The 22,047-nt window shown below is 45.9% G+C and overlaps 1 protein-coding gene and 1 long non-coding RNA gene across 9 annotated transcripts in view; one reads left to right on the top strand and one right to left on the bottom strand.

The window, feature by feature from the left end:
• Window positions 1-20,875, bottom strand: part of ZNF114 (zinc finger protein 114) — a 35,801-nt gene extending 14,926 nt beyond the window's left edge. For 5 of the 8 annotated variants that reach the window (XR_004281128.1, XM_032323974.1, XM_032323976.1 and 2 more), the window contains exons 1-2: window positions 20,728-20,875; window positions 15,274-15,426 (exon numbers count right to left, since the gene is read on the bottom strand). The gene's annotated coding sequence lies outside the window, so the exon portion shown is untranslated. Of the gene's footprint in view, window positions 1-13,766; window positions 14,054-15,273; window positions 15,427-20,727 lie in introns of those variants that run through there. The other 3 variants (XR_004281129.1, XM_032323978.1, XM_032323980.1) reach the window with 3 other exon arrangements.
• On the top strand, window positions 4,084-9,665 carry LOC116579089. Its single transcript, XR_004281130.1, has 2 exons — window positions 4,084-4,312; window positions 9,400-9,665. It is a non-coding gene; the product is annotated as an uncharacterized LOC116579089 (long non-coding RNA).
• Window positions 20,876-22,047: the final 1,172 nt, after the last annotated feature.

Here is a 22,047-nt window from a genome sequence, read left to right as displayed (position 1 = left end):
TATAACTGAATTTAAATCTGCCATTTTATAATTTAATTTATATTTTCTCCTTAATGTCCTGTGTTCCTTTTTTTACTTTCTTGCCAAATCTTGGATTATTTTATAATCCCTCTCTAAATTATTCAATCTTTAAATTTTTTTTTCAGTTATGCTAGAGATCTCAAAATACATTTTTTTTAAAGGATTTTATTTTTAAGTAATCTCTACAACCAACACTTAGGGCTCGAACTCACAATCCCAAAATCAAGAGTCACATGCCCCACTGACTGAGCCAGCCAGGTGCCCCAGAAAACACATTCTTGACATAAATATCTAGTATATAATTATAGTTTTATTACATCAAAGATAATGTAAAGACCTTAGAATTTAAATTCACTTACTCCCTTGCAATTTATAGGCCTACTGTGTTATGTGTTTTGGAACAGTTTGCATTTTAAATCCTACATGATGTTATCCCTATTGTTTTATAAGACCAACGTTAATTTAAATTTCCCTTGATATTTAATCTTCTTTTTGTGTCTTTGGTCCTTTCTGCATCTTTGTTTCCATCTGCATTCTTTTTCTTTTCTTTTTTTTCCCCCTTAGTGTAAGGCAGCTGGTGATAAATTCTCTAAAATTCTTGCCTCAAAATGGTCCATTTCCTTCTTATTCTTAGGGATATTTTTACTGGGTATAGAATGCTGGGTAGGAACTTTCTCCTTCACACTTTCAAGACATCACTCTGTACTTTCTCTGTGGTCCGATCTTTTTATTGGGAATTCAGCCGTCACTACAATTTTTATTCCTTTAAAGGTAAGAGGCTCTCCTTAGCTCCCTCCCCAATACAGCCAAGATTTAAAAAAATAGTTTATTTTATTTATTTATCTTTTTAAAGATTTTATTTGTTTATTTGACAGAGAGAGAGAGAAACACCACAAGTAGGGAGAGAAGCAGGCAGAGAGAGGAGGAAGCAGGCTTCCTGCTGAGCAGAGAGCCCGATCTGGGGCTCGATCCCAGAACCCTGAGATCACGACCTGAGCCAAGGCAGAGGCTTTAACTAACAGAGCCACCCAGGTGCCCCTGTCTCATGTAAATTTAATTCTTAGTCCAGCTGGAAGGCCTTTCCTTCCCTATAAAATCATGATGATAAGGAGAATGAAGGATAGAGAAATGCAGATAAAATTAAATCCCACTGATAAATATCTGAGGCAGGTTGAGGACAGTCCTCACGGGACTTGTGGCGGCCTTAATGTAAATGCTTGGCTGGAGACAGAAAACAACCTGACCTTGACAATCCCCAGGCCTCCAGGACCCTCTAAGACTTCTTTAATGAAGGGAAATCCCTTTAGAGACTCATGTGACCTCTACCTGCCTACCCCCAACTCAAGAATATATAATCATTTCCACCTTAACACCCTCATGCAGTTTCTTTCCTTCTTTTTTAAGATTTTATTTTTCTATTTGTCAGAGAGAGGGCAGAAGCATGGAGAGCAGCAGAACAGGCAGAGGGAGAAGCAGGCTTCCTGCTGAGCAAGGAGTCCGATGTGGGGCTCAATCCCAGGACCCTGAGATCTGCTGAAGGCAGACGCTTAACTGCTTAACTGACTGAACCACCCAGCTGTTCCCCACGTGCAGTTTCTGCCCACAGGTCCTGTCCCCAGGCTATAATAAAAGCACCTTTTTTGTACCATAAAATATCTCAATAATTCTTCCTTTTTTTTTTTTAAAGATTTTATTTTATTTATTTATTTTTTAAAGATTTTATTTATTTATTCAACAGAGAGAGAGATCACAAGTAGGCAGAGAGAGAGAGAGGAGGAAGCAGGCTCCCTGCTGAGCAGAGAGCCCGATGTGGGACTCGATCCCAGGACCCTGAGATCATGACCTGAGCCGAAGGCAGCGGCTTAACCCACTGAGCCACCCAGGCACCCTAAAGATTTTATTTTTAAGTAATCTCTATCTCCATCATGGGGCTTGAACTCACAACCCTGAGCTCGAGTCCCCGCTCCACCAATCGAGCCAGAATTCTTTCTTGACCGTTGAACTCAACTGCCCAGCATCAATTACGTTGTACACCTTAAACTTACCAATATTATATGTCAGTAATATCTCCAAAAAGGTGGGGGAGAAAAAGGAATGCCACTCCAGAATACGTCACTTTGGGGTAAGGATTATTTTGAGCTGAAGGCAATCGAGAATGGGTTGATGTAAGAAGAGCTCTCTCTCCTTCCCTTAAGTGACTGAAAGCAAACCATAAATTTCTCTTTGGGGAAGGTACCTTTACCCGACCCCCTCTCTCCGCCCCGCCCTCAGCTCTGTACTAGGGACAGAAAAAGGACTCTTATTGTGGAAGGTGGGGGAGTCAACACAAAGACCAATTTGCATAAACTGACTTTACTAAAAGAGCCCGTATCTTTCATTAGTGGCCCCCCCCTCCCCACCATTTCTTAGTTCCCTCCCTCACTAGGTCTTCTCCCTTAAGGTCCAAACCCTCTTTTCTACTGCTTGAGTTTCACTTTTTTCCAATGAACTACCAAGCATGAAACTATTAATAAAAACTGTGTGCCTTTTCTCCCATGTATCTGTCCTTTGTTATTTAATTTGCAGGCCCCTGGTGCTTAACCTGATGTGGGAAAGAAAAGCAAAAGAAATATTAAATTTCCCCACTACCTATAGCCTGACAAGTCCTTAAAACAGGCAGAGTGACATTCCTCTAGAAACTCAGCTACCTTGATGTTAACACTTTGCTAAGGGCAAAGGACAATCTTAGCCTGACCCCCAGGATCCTTAAAATCTACTTTAACATGTAAAAATTCCTTTGGAAACTTCCTTTATCTCTACCCCCAAGATACACGTTGGCTCATATCTCCCAAGCGCATGGCCCATTGATGTACTTCTGAAGGGTCTCATGACTAAGGTTTTATTAGATGGTAATAAAAGGCCTTTTCTCAACAATAGGTAGCCCTCATCAAGGTCCTGGAAATCTTGCTTCCAAAATTCCTTAGAGACTTACACTATCCCCAACTCCCTCCCAGCTTGACAGTATATAATGGGCCACTCCTGTCCCCAGTGCAGCTCCTTCTGCCCAAGGGATCTGTCCCTGGGCTTTAACAAAATCACCTTTTTGCACTAAACACACCTCAAGAATTCTTTCTTGGCCTCGGCTTTGAACCCTAACGTCTTTCCTACATCAAACTTAAGAGGGAAGAGAAGTCTTTCCTTCTCATTGTGGGAAGACAGTGCTAGAAAACACAAACACCACAGATCCGGTAACTCCGTTCCTTAATGACACTTAAGAAATGGAAAATGACTTTGTATCATCCTAGGGCCTCCTTGATTTGAAAGTGATCCACTTTGAAAATAAAATGCAGAATAAAAGAAGCCAGAAGTTCCCCCAAGGCAGTTAAGGATTTTCTCCTCTATCCTGACATTCCAAAGCAGGGTCTTTTCATATCTACATTAATTGATCTTACTTTATGCATGAGGGCTAAGTTTTATTGAACAAGGAGTTGGGAGGGGGGCACCTGGGTGGCTCAGTTGGTTAAGCATCAGCCTTCAGCTCTGGTCATGATCTTGGGATTCCAGGATCGAGCCCCACATCGGGTTCTCCGCTCCATGGGGAGTCGTCTTCTCCCTCTCACTCTCTTCGTGCTCTCTCTCAAAAAATTAATTAAAAATCTTAAAAAATATATAAGAAATATACGTGCGGTCTTTGTTTTGTTTTGGGAGGCAAACTAGTGCCTGGAGATTGACTTTGTCTTGAAAGACCCCTCTCCCCTTGCTAAAGGCTTGTTTAAGTAACATGATGTCCCCACAGCACCCCCTCTTCCCTTGCTGAAGGCTTGATTAAGTAACCTATTGTCCCCATAGCCGGATGGCAACACATACCAGGATGTCTATGGTCAACCGGCCTGTCAAAAGGGAAGACAAATGAGGAACAGAGTGTACCTGGGATTTTCCAGAGTGCTGAGGCAAGGCCCGCCAGAACAAACGGCTGTGTCCTTGCCTTGAACCCAACGCCTGACTATGCTTGATTTAAAATAACCAATCAGATCCCTGTAACCACGCATCTGCTTCTGTAAGCTTGCTTCCCGCCACCCCAACCCTGCCCTATATAATCTGTTCCCCAACTTAGCCCGGCACGCTCAGTCCACAGGAGGCTGATGCGTCCGCAGGCGCCTATGTAAACAATAAATCACCTCTTGCGACTTGCATCCAGTGGAGACGTGGTGTCTGGTTCTTGGGTGCGGAGCGAGGGTCTTTCATTTGGAGGTCCCACTGAGATCTATTGGACTCCCACCCAAGAAAGACTCCAACCGATCCCCACCGGGAGGTAAGCTGGCCAGCATCTGTGTCCTTGTCTCTCTGTTTGTCTGTTTTTATGTTTTAAACAACGTTGTTGCTCTGTATTTTGGGCAGCTTGAGAAGGAGTTGACGAACTCAGACTTCTCCCCTGCCACCCGGGGGGGACGCCTCGGGGGATCTAAAAAGGTCCCTTATCTTGGGCCATCTGTAAGTCACGGAAGAACCTCTATGTTCCTCCTGACTGTCCGAATCCGTACTTTCGGTTTTGAACCGAAGCCGCGCAGCGGTATCTGTTTTTGTCTCCTATGTCTAAATTGTCCTATTAATGTCTTAAGTGTCTGTGATTAATTTTTCTTTCTTTCCAAGGCTACAAAATGGGGCAGACCATTACTACCCCCTTGAGTCTCACATTAGGTCATTGGAGAGATGTTCAGATCCGAGCTAACAATCTGTCAGTGGAGATCAAAAGAAGAAAATGGCAGACCCTCTGTACCTCTGAATGGCCCACCTTCAATGTTGGATGACCCAGAGATGGGACCTTTAACATCACTGTTATCTTACAGGTCAAGGAGCGGATCTTCAGTCAAGGACCCCAGGGCCATCCGGACCAAGTTCCTTACATAGTAGTCTGGGAAAGTCTAATTGATGACCCCCCTCCCTGGGTCTCTCCTTTCGCTCATCCAAAGCCTAAGCCCCTTCCAGACTCTATCCCTTCCCCAATACCTTCTGCTGCCCCTGTTCCCCTATGTCATGCTGATCCTCCCAAACCCCCTATTTCTTCCAACTTATATCCTGTAATAGGTGATTCCGCCTCTTCCCGGAGTCCTAAGCCAAAGAGGATTCTTCCTCCTGATGACTCCCCATTAATAGACCTCTTAACTGAGGACCCCCCCCACCAGTCTCCCCCTCCACCAGCGCAAACACCAAATTCCTCAGAATCTGAGGAAGAACCGGATAACCTGCCAGAGGAACGCCGCCCCTCACCATCCCCAATGGCGGAAAGACTTAGGAGTCGCAAGGAACCAGCACAGGAGGGGTCTTCCAAGCTCCTTCCCCTGCGCCAAGGGGGGGGGGGCAGGCAATCAACTTCAATACTGGCCCTTCTCGGCCTCAGACTTATATAACTGGAAGTCCCATAACCCTTCCTTCTCACAGGACCCCGTAGCTTTGACCGCTTTAATCGAGTCCATTCTAATCACGCATCAACCCACTTGGGATGATTGCCAGCAGCTCTTGCAGACTCTTCTCACTACAGAGGAGAGACAAAAAGTTTTTCTGGAAGCCAGAAAAAATGTTCTGGGAGACGATGGAAGACCTACCCAACTCCCGAACGTGATTGATGCCGCCTTTCCCTTGACCCGTCCTGACTGGGATTTCAACACGGCTGAAGGTAGGACCCACCTAAATCTTTATCGCCAGTTACTCATAGCAGGCCTCCATAATGCGGGGCGCCGCCCCACCAATTTGGCTCAGGTAAGACAGGTCACTCAGGGCTCAGAAGAATCTCCAACCGCTTTCCTAGAAAGACTTAAGGAGGCTTATCGTAGATATACTCCCTTCAATCCTGACAGTCATGAACAGAGAGGAAATGTGTCCATGGGCATTCATTTGGCAGTCAGCGCCAGACATTAGAAATAAGTTACAGCGACTGGAGAATTTACAAGATTTCTCGTTGCAAGATTTGTTAAAGGAGGCAGAAAAAATTTATAATAAGAGAGAAACTCAGGAAGAAAAGGAAGAAAGGCTAAGAAAGGAGGCTGAAGAAAAGGAAGACAGACGGGAGCGTAAGCGAAATAAGGAACTTAGCAAAATCTTGGCCACCGTAGTGCAAGGCAATCAAGGGTCAGAAACAGGAAAGCCAGGCAGGGAGGGAGACAAGAGAAAGCCTCGGGTGGATCGAGACCAATGTGCTTATTGCAAAGAAAGAGGACATTGGGTCAAAGACTGCCCAAAAAGACCCTGTAACCCCAAGGAAAATATCAGACAGGTCACAAGATTAATGGCCCTGGATAAGGACTAGGGATGTCAGGGCCAGGAGCGCCCCCCTGAGCCCAGGATAACCCTAACTGTCGGGGGGCAACCAGTCACCTTTATGGTAGATACCGGGGCACAACATTCTGTCTTAACTAAAACCCCAGGACCATTAAGTGACCGGACGGCATGGGTTCAAGGGGCCACCGGAGGGAAACAATGCCATTGGACCACGGAAAGGAAAGTACATTTGGCCTCAGGTAAAGTTTCTCATTCGTTCCTCCACGTGCCTGACTGTCCCTACCCACTCCTGGGGAGAGATCTATTGACTAAACTGAAAACCCAGATCCATTTTGAACCAAGGGGACCCACAGTGACCGGCCCCAATGGGACTCCTTTGCATATACTTACTTTACAATTAGAAGAAGAATATAGACTGCATGAAAAAGCCCCCCAACCTAAGGGGGACATAAAATCCTGGCTCTCATCCTACCCAAATGCCTGGGCGGAAACAGGAGGAATGGGATTAGCTATCCAGCAGCCCCCCATTCACATACAATTGAAGGCAACAGCCATCCCTGTCAATGTTAGACAATATCCTATGTCTAACGAGGCTTATCAAGGCATTAGACCGCACATACAGCGGCTATTAGACCAGGGCATTTTGGCCTCATGTCGGTCTCCCTGCAATACTCCTCTACTACCTGTCAAGAAACCTGGTACAAATGACTACCGGCCGGTCCAGGACCTAAGAGAGGTCAATAAACGAGTAGAAGACATCCACCCTACCGTGCCTAACCCTTATAACCTACTTAGCACCTTGCCTCCGACCCACTCCTGGTATACCGTCCTAGATCTAAAAGACGCTTTCTTCTGTTTGAGATTAAGTCCCCAGAGTCAACCCATTTTTGCATTCGAGTGGAAGGACCCAGAATTGGGAATCTCAGGTCAGTTAACCTGGACAAGTCTGCCACAAGGATTTAAGAACAGCCCTACGTTATTCGATGAGGCCCTTCACCAGGACCTGGCCGATTTCCGGGTAAGGCATCCCTCCCTGATCTTACTCCAATATGTCAATGACATCTTACTGGCAGCAACAAATGAGGAGGACTGTCAAACAGGTACTGGGGACCTCCTACGAACCCTTGGCCAAATGGGATATAGGGCATCCGCAAAAAAGGCCCAGATTTGCCAGACTAAGGTCACCTACCTGGGTTATGAATTGCATAACGGCCAGCGATGGTTAACGGCCGCCAGGAAAGAGACTATATCCAGCATTCCAACGCCCCAAACCCACAGGCAATTGCGGGAATTCCTAGGGACGGCGGGCTTCTGTAGACTATGGATCCCTGGGTTTGCAGAAATAGCGGCTCCCCTGTACCCCTTGACCAAGCAGGATGCCCCTTTCGTCTGGACCGAACAACAACAGCAGGCATTCGATCATATTAAACAAGCGCTCCTCAAGTCCCCAGCATTAGGCCTGCCAGACATAACTAAACCCTTTGACCTGTTTGTCGATGAAAAGCAAGGGTTCGCTAAGGGGCTTCTAACTCAAAGACTAGGGCCTTGGAGATGCCCTATCGCCTACCTCTCTAAGAAGTTAGACCCCGTGGCAGCAGGATGGCCCCCATGCCTAAAAATGATAGCAGCCAGAGCGGTCCTAATCAAGGATGCAACCAAATTGACTTTGGGACAGCCTGTAACAATCCTGGCTCCACACACAGTGGAATCTTTAATTCGCCAACCCCCAGACCGCTGGCTGTCTAATGCTCGCCTTCCTCACTATCAGTCCCTCCTCCTGGACACCTGACCTGGTACGCGGATGGCAGTAGCTACCTGCAGGATGGAGAGAGACGGGCAGGAGCCGCCATCGCGACCGACTCTCAAGTTGTGTGGGCAAGTGCACTACCAGGAGGCACTTCAGCACAGCGGGCCGAACTAATCGCCTTAACCCAGGCCCTCCAACTGGCAGAAGGTAAGAGACTTAATGTTTACACAGATAGCAGATACGCCTTTGCCACCGCCCATATTCATGGGGAAATTTATCGGAGGAGGGGACTACTGACCTCTGACGGAAAAGAAGTTAAAAATAAAACTGAAATATTGGCCCTACTAAAGGCCTTATTTCTTCCCAAAAAGCTGAGCATAATGCACTGCCCAGGCCATCAAAAAGGAAATAGCCCAGAGGCCAAAGGAAATCGCTTGGCCGACGAAGCAGCCCGACGGGCAGCTTTAGGGCCTCAACTATTGACTGTTACCATCCTCACTGGGACAGAGGAAACCAATGACGCCCCCGTTTGGAATTATGAGGAAACCAATTTAGACATCATGCGGAGGTTGGGGGCCAATTACAACCCGGCCCTAAACCGATGGGAATATCAAGGAAAAGCCATCATGCCCATTAAAATGGCAAAGGAACTAATAAATCACCTCCATCGGCTGACTCATCTAAGTGCAAACAAAATGAAATCTTTAATGGATAGGGCCAACTTAGAAAACTATTTCCCCAAACGAAACTTCTTCCTTCGACAAGCGGCCGCAAATTGCACAGCGTGTACCCAAGTCAATCCTGGAAAAACTAGTATCGGACCAGGAGTCCGAGTACGCGGTCAATGCCCTGGTACACATTGGGAAATTGACTTTACCGAGATCAAACCTGGCATGTATGGGTACAAATATCTCTTAGTTTTTCTAGACACATTTTCAGGATGGGCAGAAGCCTTCCCCACCAAGAAGGAGACTGCCAACATAGTTGCTAAGAAGTTACTGGAGGAGATTTTCCCAAGGTATGGAATGCCTGAGGTACTGGGGTCAGACAATGGGCCTGCCTTTGTCTCCCAGGTAAGTCAGTCGGTGGCCAAGCTTTTGGGGATCGATTGGAAATTACATTGTGCTTACAGACCCCAAAGTTCAGGACAAGTAGAGAGAATGAATAGAACCATCAAGGAGGCTCTATCTAAATTACTGCTTGAAACTGGCTCTAAAGACTGGGTCCAGCTCCTGCCTTTAGCACTCTATAGGGCCAGAAACACTCCTGGCCCGCACGGTCTGACACCTTTCGAAATCCTCTGTGGTGCTCCCCCTCCGGCTGTCACGTTCCTTGAGGCAGATATCTCTACTCACTCCCCTGCCCCCTCCATACAGGCCCATCTGCGAGCTTTGCAGCTGGTGCAACAAGAAGTCTGGAAACCCCTGGCAGCCGCCTACCGGGAAGAACTTAACATCCCGTCGCGACCCCATCCCTACAAAATCGGGGACACTGTCTGGGTCCGCAGGCATGGAGCCACGAACCTTGAACCCCGCTGGAAAGGACCTCATATGGTGCTCCTAACAACGCCCACGGCGCTAAAAGTTGACGGGATTGCAGCCTGGATCCATGCCTCCCATGTGAAGGCGGCACACCCGGACGGACAGACCGAACATCATCAAAACTCGGAATGGACCGTCCAACGCTCCCCAAACCCACTAAAGATAAGACTCGTTCGCCATTAGTTCTATTCTTTTGCTTATTCTCTCTCCTTTCCCCTTATAAAAGGTACTAGTCCACATCTCTCCAAGCAATTAACCTGGCAGGTTCTCTCCCAAACGGGGAGAGTTATCTGGTCCAGTACGGCCCAACACACCCCTAATACATGGTGGCCTACCCTGTATCCGGATCTCTGTAAATCGGCTATGGGGTCTTGGGACATAGGTCAACACGATGATCCCCATAATCCACCGACATCCCCTACAAGTAGTGGAATGTCGCCCCCTAACCGGGGATGTGGAAACGGACCACGATGCTACAAACTTAGTGCACTCCCCTTTTATGTCTGCCCCGCGCCAAGAAATAATGCTGCTAGTGGACGGACCTATAAATGTGGAGGCCCTGGTGACTTCTACTGCGCGGCCTGGGATGTGAAACTACAGGTGATGTCTATTGGAAACCCATCTCGCATTGGGATTTTATCACTGTAAAAGCCAACTACTCCCATGAGGTGGGAAATTTCTGGGACCGAGAAAACGACGGAAAACACGTAAAAATGCATGGTGTCACCCCCTTAAGATTACCTTCACAGAGTCTGGAAAGAAAGCAGTCCACTGGACAAAAGGGTATAGCTGGGGCCTTAGACTCTATAAAGAAAATTATGATGAGGGACTCATATTTACTATAAAACTCTCTATAGAATCCCCCTCTAAAGCCATAGGGCCTAATCCGGTCCTGCCAGATCAGAGAGCGCCTAACCCTCATCCCAAGGGCCCCCGCCTAATACCCGCCATCACCATCATCCCACCTGGCACAGCCCCCCCCCCCCACCAATGCTTCCTCATCAATACCATCGGTTTCGGACAGACCTTCTCTTGGTACAGGAGATTGACTCCTTAACCTGGTAACAGGGGCGTACCAAGCCCTCAATTATTCTAATCCCATTCTTGCTAAGGATTGTTGGCTCTGCCTAGTGTCAAGCCCCCCTTATTATGAAGGTGTAGCTACAGCTGCTAACTTCATCAATCATACTTTCCCCCCCACTACCTGTTCCTCTTCTCCTAGCCACAAGTTAACTCTCCCTGAAGTATCAGGTCAAGGACTATGTTTAGGCAAAATACCAACCTCCCATCAGACACTATGCAACATGACAACTACCATCACTCCCAGTAACTACTATTTAGAAGCCCCCAACGGAACCTATTGGGCATGTAACACCGGCTTGACTCCCTGTATTTCTGCCCAACTCCTAAATGCCGCCGCAGATTACTGTGTATTAGTCCAATTATGGCCTAGAATCACCTACCACAGTTCGGAGACTATCCTCAACTTCTATGAGGGTAAAAACAGATATCGAAGGGAACCCCTTACCCTAACATTAGCCATATTACTAGGAATTGGGGGAATAGCGGCAGGTATAGGAACGGGAACCTCTGCCCTACTCCAAAGCAACCAGCTTATGCATTTGCAGGCCGCCATGACTGCTGATTCAGAAGCTATAGAAAAATCAATCACTGCCTTAGAAAAATCCTTAACCTCCCTCTCCGAGGTGGTTCTACAAAATAGGAGGGGACTAGACCTATTGTTCTTAAAAGAAGGAGGATTATGCGCAGCCCTCAAGGTGGAATGCTGCTTTTATGCAGATCATACTGGAATTGTTAGAGAAACCACGGATAAACTCAGAGAAAGACTAGCCCAAAGAAAAAAAGATTTTGAATCCCAACAGGGCTGGTTTGAAAGTTGGTTTAATCGATCTCCTTGGTTCACCACGTTACTGTCCACCATTTTAGGGCCCCTTATTATACTTCTACTAATTCTTTCAATCGGCCCTTGTATCTTAAATAAACTCGTACAGTTCATGAAAGATCGCTTGTCAGTAATCCAGACAATGGTGCTGACACAGCAGTATCAACTAATTAAACAGACCGGCTCTCAAATTGACTTACTTCATGAACAAAGCGAATGGATATAAGATTCTATCCATGATAAAGAAAAAGGGGGGAATGAAAGACCCTCTCCCCTTGCTAAAGGCTTGTTTAAGTAACCTGATGTCCCCACAGCACCCCCTCTTCCCTTGCTGAAGGCTTGATTAAGTAACCTATTGTCCCCATAGCCGGATGGCAACACATACCAGGATGTCTATGGTCAACCGGCCTGTCAAAAGGGAAGACAAATGAGGAATAGAGTGTACCTGGGATTTTCCAGAGTGCTGAGGCAAGGCCCGCCAGAACAAACGGCTGTGTCCTTGCCTTGAACCCAACGCCTGACTATGCTTGATTTAAAATAACCAATCAGATCCCTGTAACCATGCATCTGCTTCTGTAAGCTTGCTTCCCGCCACCCCAACCCTGCCCTATATAATCTGTTCCCCAACTTAGCCCGGCACGCTCAGTCCACAGGAGGCTGATGCGTCTGCAGGCGCCTATGTAAACAATAAATCACCTCTTGCGACTTGCATCCAGTGGAGACGTGGTGTCTGGTTCTTGGGTGCGGAGCGAGGGTCTTTCAGTCTTTGCCAGCAATTTATTTAACACAGGGTCACTGCGAGAAATCCTAGTAAGTTCGCAAGCCAACAGCATATAGGTTAATGTCTCCAGGAAGCCAATAAAGAAATACCACAGTCCAGACCAATGGCAGATCAATCACACCAGTTCCAGGCAAGGGGAGATGAACGGGAATAAAGTCGTTCAATTGAGGTGTATTTTTATACCCGTTGTACTCTGGTGAGCTGACGCCCAGCTGTCCGGAGAAAAGCCAAAGTCCCCTGACGCCAGAGCGCTCTCTTGCTAGCACCTGCACGGACAGCCTTTGGGAGGCGCTGTTCCCTTTCCACCTGTTGGGGACCGAGTTGCCTTGACCTTGGCAGGAGCTAATCTTCCAAAGGTCCTCAGAGTCCTAGCTAGCTACTTAGAGCAAACAGTCTCCTTGCCCAGATGCAACAGTTTCCACTGATCTAAATGTCCCCGGTCACCAGTTGTTTTTACATTTTTATTGATAAAGCCCCTGGCGGGTTTCCTCTGAAGCGAAGCTACGGAGAACTTCCCAGTGACAACGGATGACTTGACCACATCCTGTCCTTCACTCTTCGAGCAAAATGACTTTCTTTCTTTCTTTTTTTTTTTTTTTTTAAAGATTTTACTTATTTGATACAGAGAGAGAGGGCACAAGCAGGGGAGTGGCAGGCAAAGGGAGAGGGAGAAACAGGCTCCCCACCCACTAAGCAGGGAGCCCTACGCAGGGCTGGATCCCAGGACCTGGGATCAGGACCTGAACCTAAGGCAGTCACTGAACCAACTGAGCCACTCAGGCCCCCCAAGACGATTTTACTCTTAAGAACAATTTCATTTTGGAGGACCCCTGGCTGGCTCAGTTGGTACAGCACATTGACTCTTGTCTCAGGGTCACGAGTTCAAGTCCCACGTTGGGCCTGGAGCTTACAAAAATGGTGGGGTGGGGGACAATTTCATTTTTGTCATAAACAAGTGGTATTTGAAATCATATTGAACTGATCTACAGCAGCCTTCTATCCTGTGGGGCACAGAGCTTCTAAAAATCCTTGGAATTTCCCATAAGGCTGATAAATGTGTTTTTGTTATGCTAATGAGGCAACTGCCAGAAAGCCCAGAAGGGTGCGGATGGTTGCCAGGGGAACCAACCCCGTGTTCAGAGGGTTGGAACTTTCACCCAAGGAGAATCCGTTTCCTTTCCTCGCCTTTCCCTAAACTGAGAGGCTGCTTGGATTCCCTGGTTATGGCCCTTTCCTCCATCTTGAAAGTGAATCTTCCCACCATTGCTTTCACCGCGACGTCTGTGACCAACACTCCTGCTTCCCTCTCCAATTTACACAGACCCTGGTGATCCCACGGATCCACTTGGAAAATGCAGGATAACCTTCCATCTCAAAGTCTTCATTTTAATCATTTTGGCCACACATCCCTTTTGCCATGCGTGGGGACAAATCCACAGGTTTTGGGGATCAGGGCATGGGCATGTCTGGAGGGCCATTATTCTGGCTACCGTAACATGGTAATGAGCTCCAAAGACATTTCTATTAAATGCTTTAATTACATTTACATAAAGACTGAGAAATGCAGGATCGACAAAAGCGAGCCAGGAACGTGAGTGGGAAAAAAGCGAGGACCTGTGGATCACACAGTGGAGAGAGAAAATTGGGGCCGCATCAGAAAGCAAAGGCAAATTTGTCTTCCTGTGGATGATTCCCACGATGGGTCAGGTCAAGTCCATGATGGATCTGGATGTGTGTATCTTCCCAATGCACAAAGCATTTATCTGTTTTCACAGAAGAAAACACCAACAGAGACAGGGGAATAGCTAAAATGCCAAGGAAAGTAAATGTGCATTTGAAAAATTCTCACGGGTGATTCTCTCTACACAAACTCTGGGGGAAGGCAGCTGCTCCAACAGCGTTTTCTTTCTTTTTCTTTTTTTTAAGAAGATTTTATTTATTTGACACACACAGAGAACACAAGCAAGGGGAGTAGGTGAGGGAGAAGCAGGCTCCCCACTGAGCAGGGAGCCCCATGAAGGGCTGGATTCCAGGACACGACCTGAGTGGAAGGCAGACGCTCTAACACTCAGCCACCCAGGCGCAAGTTTAAACTTGAATTTAAATTCAAGTTTCTCAGTTACACGAGTCATATTTCAAGTGCTCGCTAGTAACAGCTGGCTTGTGGCTTCTGCACTGTACAGCATGGATGGGGCACATCTTCATCACTGTAGAAAATTCTATTGGACTGCACTATTCTAGATATAATCTTGGCTCCTGTTTTTGATTATGTGATGGTGACAGAGGCTCTCTCTCTCTCTCTTTTTTTTTTTTTTTTGCTTTTTTCAATTCTCTGATTTTCTTAACTCATCACAAAAGATGACATCTACTTCTTAGTTAGATTTTACCTCCACACGTGATGTTTCTAGAATCGGATCTGACGCTAGATCCTCAAAAAAAAAAAAAAGAATTAGCTGGGATTTCCCTCATGATCCCAGTCCCAACACCATGGCCAAATGCAGCCATAGGGGTGACTGTAGCAAAATTGTTGAAAGATCCAATCTGTCTCAGCACTCAACTTTTTGCTCTCCAATCACTCGAATAAATTGGTAATTCCCTCTCTGAAGTTCTTACTCTCCAAAGTATAAATTCCCAGAAATTCACTGATAGACAAATCTGCCATACTACTGATATGAGGTCAAAGAACACTGTTTTATAATGGAAACTCGGAGGCAAACATATACTCAAGAACAAAGGAATTTTTTTTTGATGGTAAAAATCCAGTTATTTGGATAAGACGTGAATAATATTTTCTGGCAAGAAGCACTGCAATAAAATGGAATGATCTAGAACTCCTAAATTGGGCCCTGGTCACCAGGCACATTTTCTTGCTTGGGCTCGGTTCAGAGTCCTGAGCCCAGTTTCCCTGCCCAGCGGGGAGCCTGCTTCTCACTCTCCCTCTGCCGCTCCCCCAGCTTGTGCTTTCTCTCCCTCAAATACCTTTCTAAAGATAATTTTAAAAAAAGAAGATGGTAGAGTATGTTACCTGTCTCACTGATTCTAATGATATTTTTGAGTGAAACAGGCATTTCCTTCATCCTTGCTTCCAAATGCTCATCATCTTCAGGGTTCAGATTATGGCCCTTGCCTGGAATCAGAGGACAACATTCTTGTTCTTCTTGTTCTCCTTCTTCTCCTCCTTCTCAAACAAAAACAAAAACAAAAACAAAAACAACATTTTATAGTACTCTGTGTACCCAACGTGGGGCTTGAACTTACAACCCTGAGATCAAGAGTCACGTGCTCCACCGACAGAGCCAGCCAGGCACTCCTGGAGGATAATATTCTGAGTGGTTATTTCCCAGATGTGAAATGGAAAGCCAGTTCCCAGAAAAAAGTAGTTCTTGGGACATCAGTATTTGAGCAGTTCACAGAGGGTGGGAGGCTTTCTAGGCATGGGCCAAGACCCCTTCATGTGGTCCTACTGTACCTGTAGCCGAACTCCAGCTACAAGAGTTCAGGCCACGTGGGAGGACACCATGATTCCCAGATGTGCAAGGTCAGGACGAACACATCACCTCCCCCTCCCTGCCTCCTGCAAACCAGTCCCGGGGAATTAACATCTGACGCTGCTCTGCTGGGAAGGATGTGTTGGCCACCGAGCAGGGACCTTGGCAGTCATGTGAAGAAATGTATCATTCGTAAATGAAGTCACTGAAGATGATCATTTTTTCTACCTTTTCCAAAATCTGAACCTCACTATGCGGATCGCTAACACAACTCTCTGATACGTCCTGTGGGTGACTTAGACATTTGAAAACCACCCACAATCTTGGATATTATCACCCCAGTTTGGGATCCCACTGACGTTCTCCAAATGGTGAATCCTACCGTAAGAAACACCAAAGCATATTTCTCAAATGCCCTGCGGGATAATGTGGAGATCTCCTCTACCAAATGTGTGCTTAATTAGGAGGGCTGCATGTTAAAATCTGATCAGAATGCGTGTCCTAGGGCAGTGATTCCAAACCTTGCCCTCGCATTGGTGTCACCTTTGAAAAATTCCTAAGATCCCGAGAAACTCACTCCCCAGGTTTCCTTAAAAAGTTAAATGGGGAGGCACCCGGCTGCCTTAGTGGGTAGAGCACATAACTCTTAATCTTGGGAGTCGTAAGTTCAAGCCCCACATTCAGTGTGGACATTACTTTAAAAAATAAGTCTATGGGGACACGTGGGTGGCTTGGTCGGTTAAGCATCTGCCTTCGGCTCAGGTCATGATCTCAGGGTCTTGGGATCGAGTCCTACATCAGTACCCTCGCTCAGTGGGGAGTCTGCTTCTCCCTCTCCCTCTGCCTGCTGCTCCCCATGCTTGTGCTCTCTCTCTCTCTCTAACAAATAAATAAATACAATAAAAAAAAGAAATCTATGGAGCACCTGGGTGGTTCAGCTGGTTAAGCATCTGACTCATGATTTCAGTTCAGGCCATGATCTTGAGGGTCCTGGGATCCAGACACGTAAAGCCCTTACCTGGGCATGGAGCGTGCTTAAAATTCTCTCTCTCCCCCTCTCCCTTTGCCCCTCCCCATCCCATCTCTCTCTATAAGTTATGGTGGGGGGAAGGAAATCTAAAAAGCCACCCCAAACCCAAATTAAACAGAATTTCCATGACTCAGCGATTCTACTCTTAGGTACATACCCACGGGAACGGAAAACAGATCTTCATAGAAAAACTTGTACATGAATAATAGTAGGACTATGAAGGTAGAAAGCCAAAAGGTAGAAACAACCCAAAGGTCCATGAGTGAGTAAACACAATGTGCTTATCGATACAATGGAATATTATTCAGCCCGAAAAAGGAATGAAGTATTGCTATGTCCTTCCACATGTATGAACCTCAAAAACATTATGCTAAGGGAAAGAAACCAGTCATCAATGTCCAGAAGAAGCAAACTATAGAGACGGAAAGCAGATTAGCGATTACCTGGGGCCGGAGGAGGGACGTATGGGGAATGACTGATTAATGGGTCTGTTCAGGGGTTTCTTTGTGGGGACAACCTCGGGAACCACTGAATTAAGAGGATTATGTTACTAAGTTCTTGACTCCTTTGGGAGACGGCCAAAAGACAAATTCGAATTTGAGATAATCATAAAAATAATCAAGAGTCCATGAATCAGCTGTATTATGCCATTTTCAACAGTTCTGGACTTCCTATTTTTAAAGTTTGCTTTAAAATTTACATTTAGGGACGCCTGGCTGTCACTGGAGCTGCGGACTCTTGATATCTGGGTTGCGAGTTCAAGCCCCACGTTGGGTGTAGATATCACTTAAAAATAAAATGAAAAAAAAAAAAACCCACGAAATTTACAGTTAATAAAATTCATGTTTTTGAGGCTCCAACTCTGAGTTCTGACAATGCAGTTTCAAAGCCACTGCCAGACCGAAGGTAAGAGAGACTCTGACGCAGTGGAAACGTTTTCTTGGGCTGCCCCCTTGTGGCCAGCTTCAGTCCCAAGTCCTGGCAACCACTCCTCTATTCTCTCCCCAGTTTTGGGAAAACGCGTCCTAAACGCAGTACCACAACGCAAAGGCTTTTGAGACAGGGTTTTTTCCCTCTGGGTAGGAGGCATGTGAGATTTGCCATATGCGTGACTGTTTGAAAACTTCATTACTGTTTATTCTGAGTAGCGTACTAGAGTTTATTGACCTTTGGGTAGTTTCAAGTTTTTGTGGTCTAAACCTGCCCATACTGGGGTGCCCGGGTGGCTCAGGTCATATGATCTCAGGATTTGGGGATCCAGCCCCGCATTGGGCTGTCTGCTCAGTGGGGAGCCTGCTTTGCCTCTCTCTCTCTCTCTCTCTACCTGCCTCTCTGCCTACTTGGGATCTCTTTCTCTGTCAAATAAATACATAAAAATTTTTAAAATAAATAAAAAATTAAAAAAAGAAATGGTAAAGAAAGAATTCTAAAATAAGGCAAAATAGAAATAAAATATATGGTAGAAACAAATCAAAATGTATCAGTAGTGACACAGTAGTGACACACACATGATATTGTCCAGTTAATGTACAATGAAAGTCAGATAGGGAAAAATAAAAGTTTCATTTTGTTTACTCAGAAAACAGAAAGCACAAGGCGACAAACATATGTTCTTCTTTTTTTTTTTTTTTAATAAAAGGAAAATTGTAACATGCAAATTTAGGGATCTTTTGCACTGAAGCCAATATAACCATTGAACAGAATCTATTCAAAGCGCCGCCCTTGCTGCTCCCCAGCCACACTTACAAGCAAAACTCCCAAGTGTCTGCGCTTGACCCTGAACTCTCTGTTTCTGGTGGTCTCAGTGCCCCCACATTGTTGGAAAGTAGGTACCAACTCCAAAACACTTTCTTCTCTAGCAAGACCACAACCCACATCCCAGACAGAGCCCCTCGAACACCAGCTACCTCCTGCTCAGTCCGCCAAGACCTCCCGTGGGTTCAGAGGCAACCCTCTCACGTCCCTCAAACCCCTTAAAGGGCCCAGCCTGATGGGAACTCGTCTGATATTTCTCTGGATGTCTGGCCCCTCTCCCCTCCTGGGAGAGTGAACCGATTCTGCCCTGTTTGTTCCGCTCTCTGTGCAATCCTTCGTCACCCTTGTCACTGGCCAACCTCACAATGGTACCCTATATTCTTCCATTTTTATTCTATTTTATTTTTAAAGATTTTATTTATTTGGCAGAGAGAGAGAGAGAGAGAGAGAGAGACAGCGAGAGAGGGAACACAAGCAGGGGGAGTGGGAGGGTCAGAAGCAGGTTTCCTGACAAGAAGGGAGCCCTAAGCAGGATGGATCCCATGATCCTGGGATCATGACCCAATGGGAAAGCAGACGCCTAACAACTGAGGCACACAGATGCCCCTATTCTTCTATTCTAAAATTTATTATTTTTTAAAAATATTTTTATTTATTTATTTGACAGAGAGAGACACAGTGAGAGAGGGAACACAGCAGGGGGAGTGGGTGAGGGAGAAGCAGGCTTCCCATGGAGCAGAGCGCCTGATGCGGGGCTCGATCCCAGAACCCTGGGATCATGACCCGAGCCAAAGGCAGACACTCAACCACTGAGCCACCCAGGTGCCCCTTAAAATTTATTTTTAATTCTAAAAAAGATTGTATTGATCGAGGGGATGGGGCAGGGGAGAGGGAGAAGCAGGCAGAGGGAGAGGGAGAAGCAGGCACCCCGCTGAGCAGGGAGCCCAACACGGGGCTGGATCCCCGAACCCTGGGATCAGATCATGACCTGAGCCAAATGCAAACACTTAAGTGACTGATACTACCTATATTCTACATGCCTTTTAACTACACTTTAAAGATGTCATACACCAAATTGGCCCTTGAGAAAATATGATGATAATCTAAACACCGCTTACAATAAAATGCGTTATTGACTTGCAGTTTTCATCTGTAAGCAAGACAGGGTGATAATCGACATAGTATCATTATCGGCACATAAAGAAATTGAGGCCAAAGCTGCTGAGGCTGTGTAGTTCGAGAGAAAAGTGAGACGGGCATGAGGGTGCCTGGTTGGCTTAGCTGGTGGAGCCATCACGCCCTTGACGCTTGGATCACAGGGTTGTGTGTTCGATCCCCCATGCCAGGTACCAGATTACATAAACATACATTTTTTAAAAAGCGAGTATTAATAAAACAATGAAATCCAGATCCTAGCCAACACTGAAATTTTATCTCCACTTTACATATAAGAACACTTTGCTTGACAAAGTTAGTCAAGCCATAGTATCAAAATCCTATATATATTTTTCAATGTTTTAAACAAGATTTATTTATTTATTTACGCAATCTCTGCACCCAACATGGGGCTCGAACTCTTGATCCTGACATCTAGAGTCTCAAGCTCTAGGGACTGAGCCAGCCAGATGTCCCTATATATTTAAATTTAAATAAGAGTTTCCCTAGGGGTGCCTGGGTGTCTCAGTGGGTTAAAGCCTCTGCCTTCGGCTCAGGTCATGATCCCAGGGTCCTGGGATCGAGCCACGAATCGGGCTCTCTGCTCAGCGGGGAGCCTGCTCCCCCCGCCCTTTCTCTGCCTGCCTCTCTGCCTACTTGTGATCTCTGTCTGTCAAATAAATAAATAAAATCTTTAAAAAAAGAAAAAAATAGAGTTTCCCTGTCATAATTATAGTATTACATGCACAATTCAAAATTATGAATATCACCAGCATAAACATTAATGTAAAAATCATTATTATAGAAACATTTGCCTTTGAGTATCAGTGGGGGGTCTGTCTGGCTCAGCCCCTAGAGCAGGTAACTCTTGATCTCTGGGTTGTGAGTTCGTGCCCCACGTTGGGAGTAGCAACTGCTTAAAAATAAAGTCTTACAAGATAAAATAAAATAGAAAGACAGTAACCGCACGTCTCCCTGGGAGAGCATTAGGTTATAAGTAACAGGAGGCAGGATTTCTTCATTTAACAAGGGGAGGTTTGTTACTTCTCACCTGATTCAGCCTCCGTCCCTTCCCTTTGGGGTCCTCCTTCTCCAAAGTAACAGAATTTAGAGCAGCCTGGGGATGTTGGAGCCAACAGACCTGCCTTCTCCATTCTGCACCCTGGGGAGACTGAGGTTTAGCTGGTAAGCACTGCAGGAAGAGAGCAGGAGGTGTGGCCTTGGGGGAGGGAGGGACAAACCAGAGTGTCTATCAGCTGTGGATTGCTTCCCGCTGACTGCCAGCCTCTTTTTTTTTTTTTTTATTTCTTTTCAGTGTACCAGAATTCATTGTTTATGCACCACACCCAGTGCTCCATGCAACACGTGCCCTCCATAATACCCACCACCAGGCTCATCCAACTTCCCACTCCCTGCCCCTTCAAAACCCTCAGATTGTTTTTTCAGAGTCCATAGTCTCTCATGGTTCATCTCCTCTTCCAATTTCCCTCAACTCCCTTCTCCTCTCCATCTCCCCATGTCCCCCGTGTTATTTCTTATGCTACACAAATAAGTGAAACCATATGAAAATTGACTTTCTCTGCTTGACTTATTTCACTCAGCATAATCTCTTCCAGTCCCATCCATGTTGATACAAAAGTTGGGTCTTCATGTTTTCTGATGGAGGCATAATACTCCATAGTGTATATGGACCATATCTTCCTTATCCATTCATCAGTTGAAGGGCATCTTGGTTCTTTCCAGAGTTTGGCGACCGTGGCCATTGCTGCTATGAACATTGGGGTACAGATGGCCTTTCTTTTCACTATATCTGTATCTTTGGCATAAATACCCAGTAGTGCAATTGCAGGGTCATAGGGAAGCTCTATTTTTAATTTCTTAAGAAATCTCCACACTGTTCTCCAAAGTGGCTGCACCAACTTTCATTCCCACCAACAGTGTAAGAGGGTTCCCCTTTCTCCACATCCTATCCAACACATGTTGTTTCCTGTCTTTTACTTTTGGCCATTCTAACTGGCGTAAGGTGGTATCTCAATGTGGTTTTGATTTGAATCTCCCTGATGGCTAGTGATGATGAACATTTTCTCATGTGTCTGACAGCCATTTGTATGTCTTCATTGGAGAAGTGTCTGTTTATGTCTTCTGCCCATTTTTTGACATGATTATCTGTTTTGTGTGTGTTGAGTTGAGATCAGGAACACGACAAGGATGCCCACCCTCACCACTCTTGTTCAACATAGTATTAGAAGTCCTAGCAATAGCAATCAGACAACAAAGAGAAATAAAAGTATCCAAATTGGCAATGAAGAAGTCAAACTCTCTCTCTTTGCAGATGACATGATACTTTATATGGAAAACCCAAAAGACTCCA

The sequence above is a fragment of the Mustela erminea genome, chromosome 19, assembly GCF_009829155.1.
Source record: "Mustela erminea isolate mMusErm1 chromosome 19, mMusErm1.Pri, whole genome shotgun sequence".
Classification (NCBI taxonomy): Eukaryota; Metazoa; Chordata; class Mammalia; order Carnivora; family Mustelidae; genus Mustela; species Mustela erminea.
This window is presented reverse-complemented; position numbering and strand designations above follow the sequence as displayed.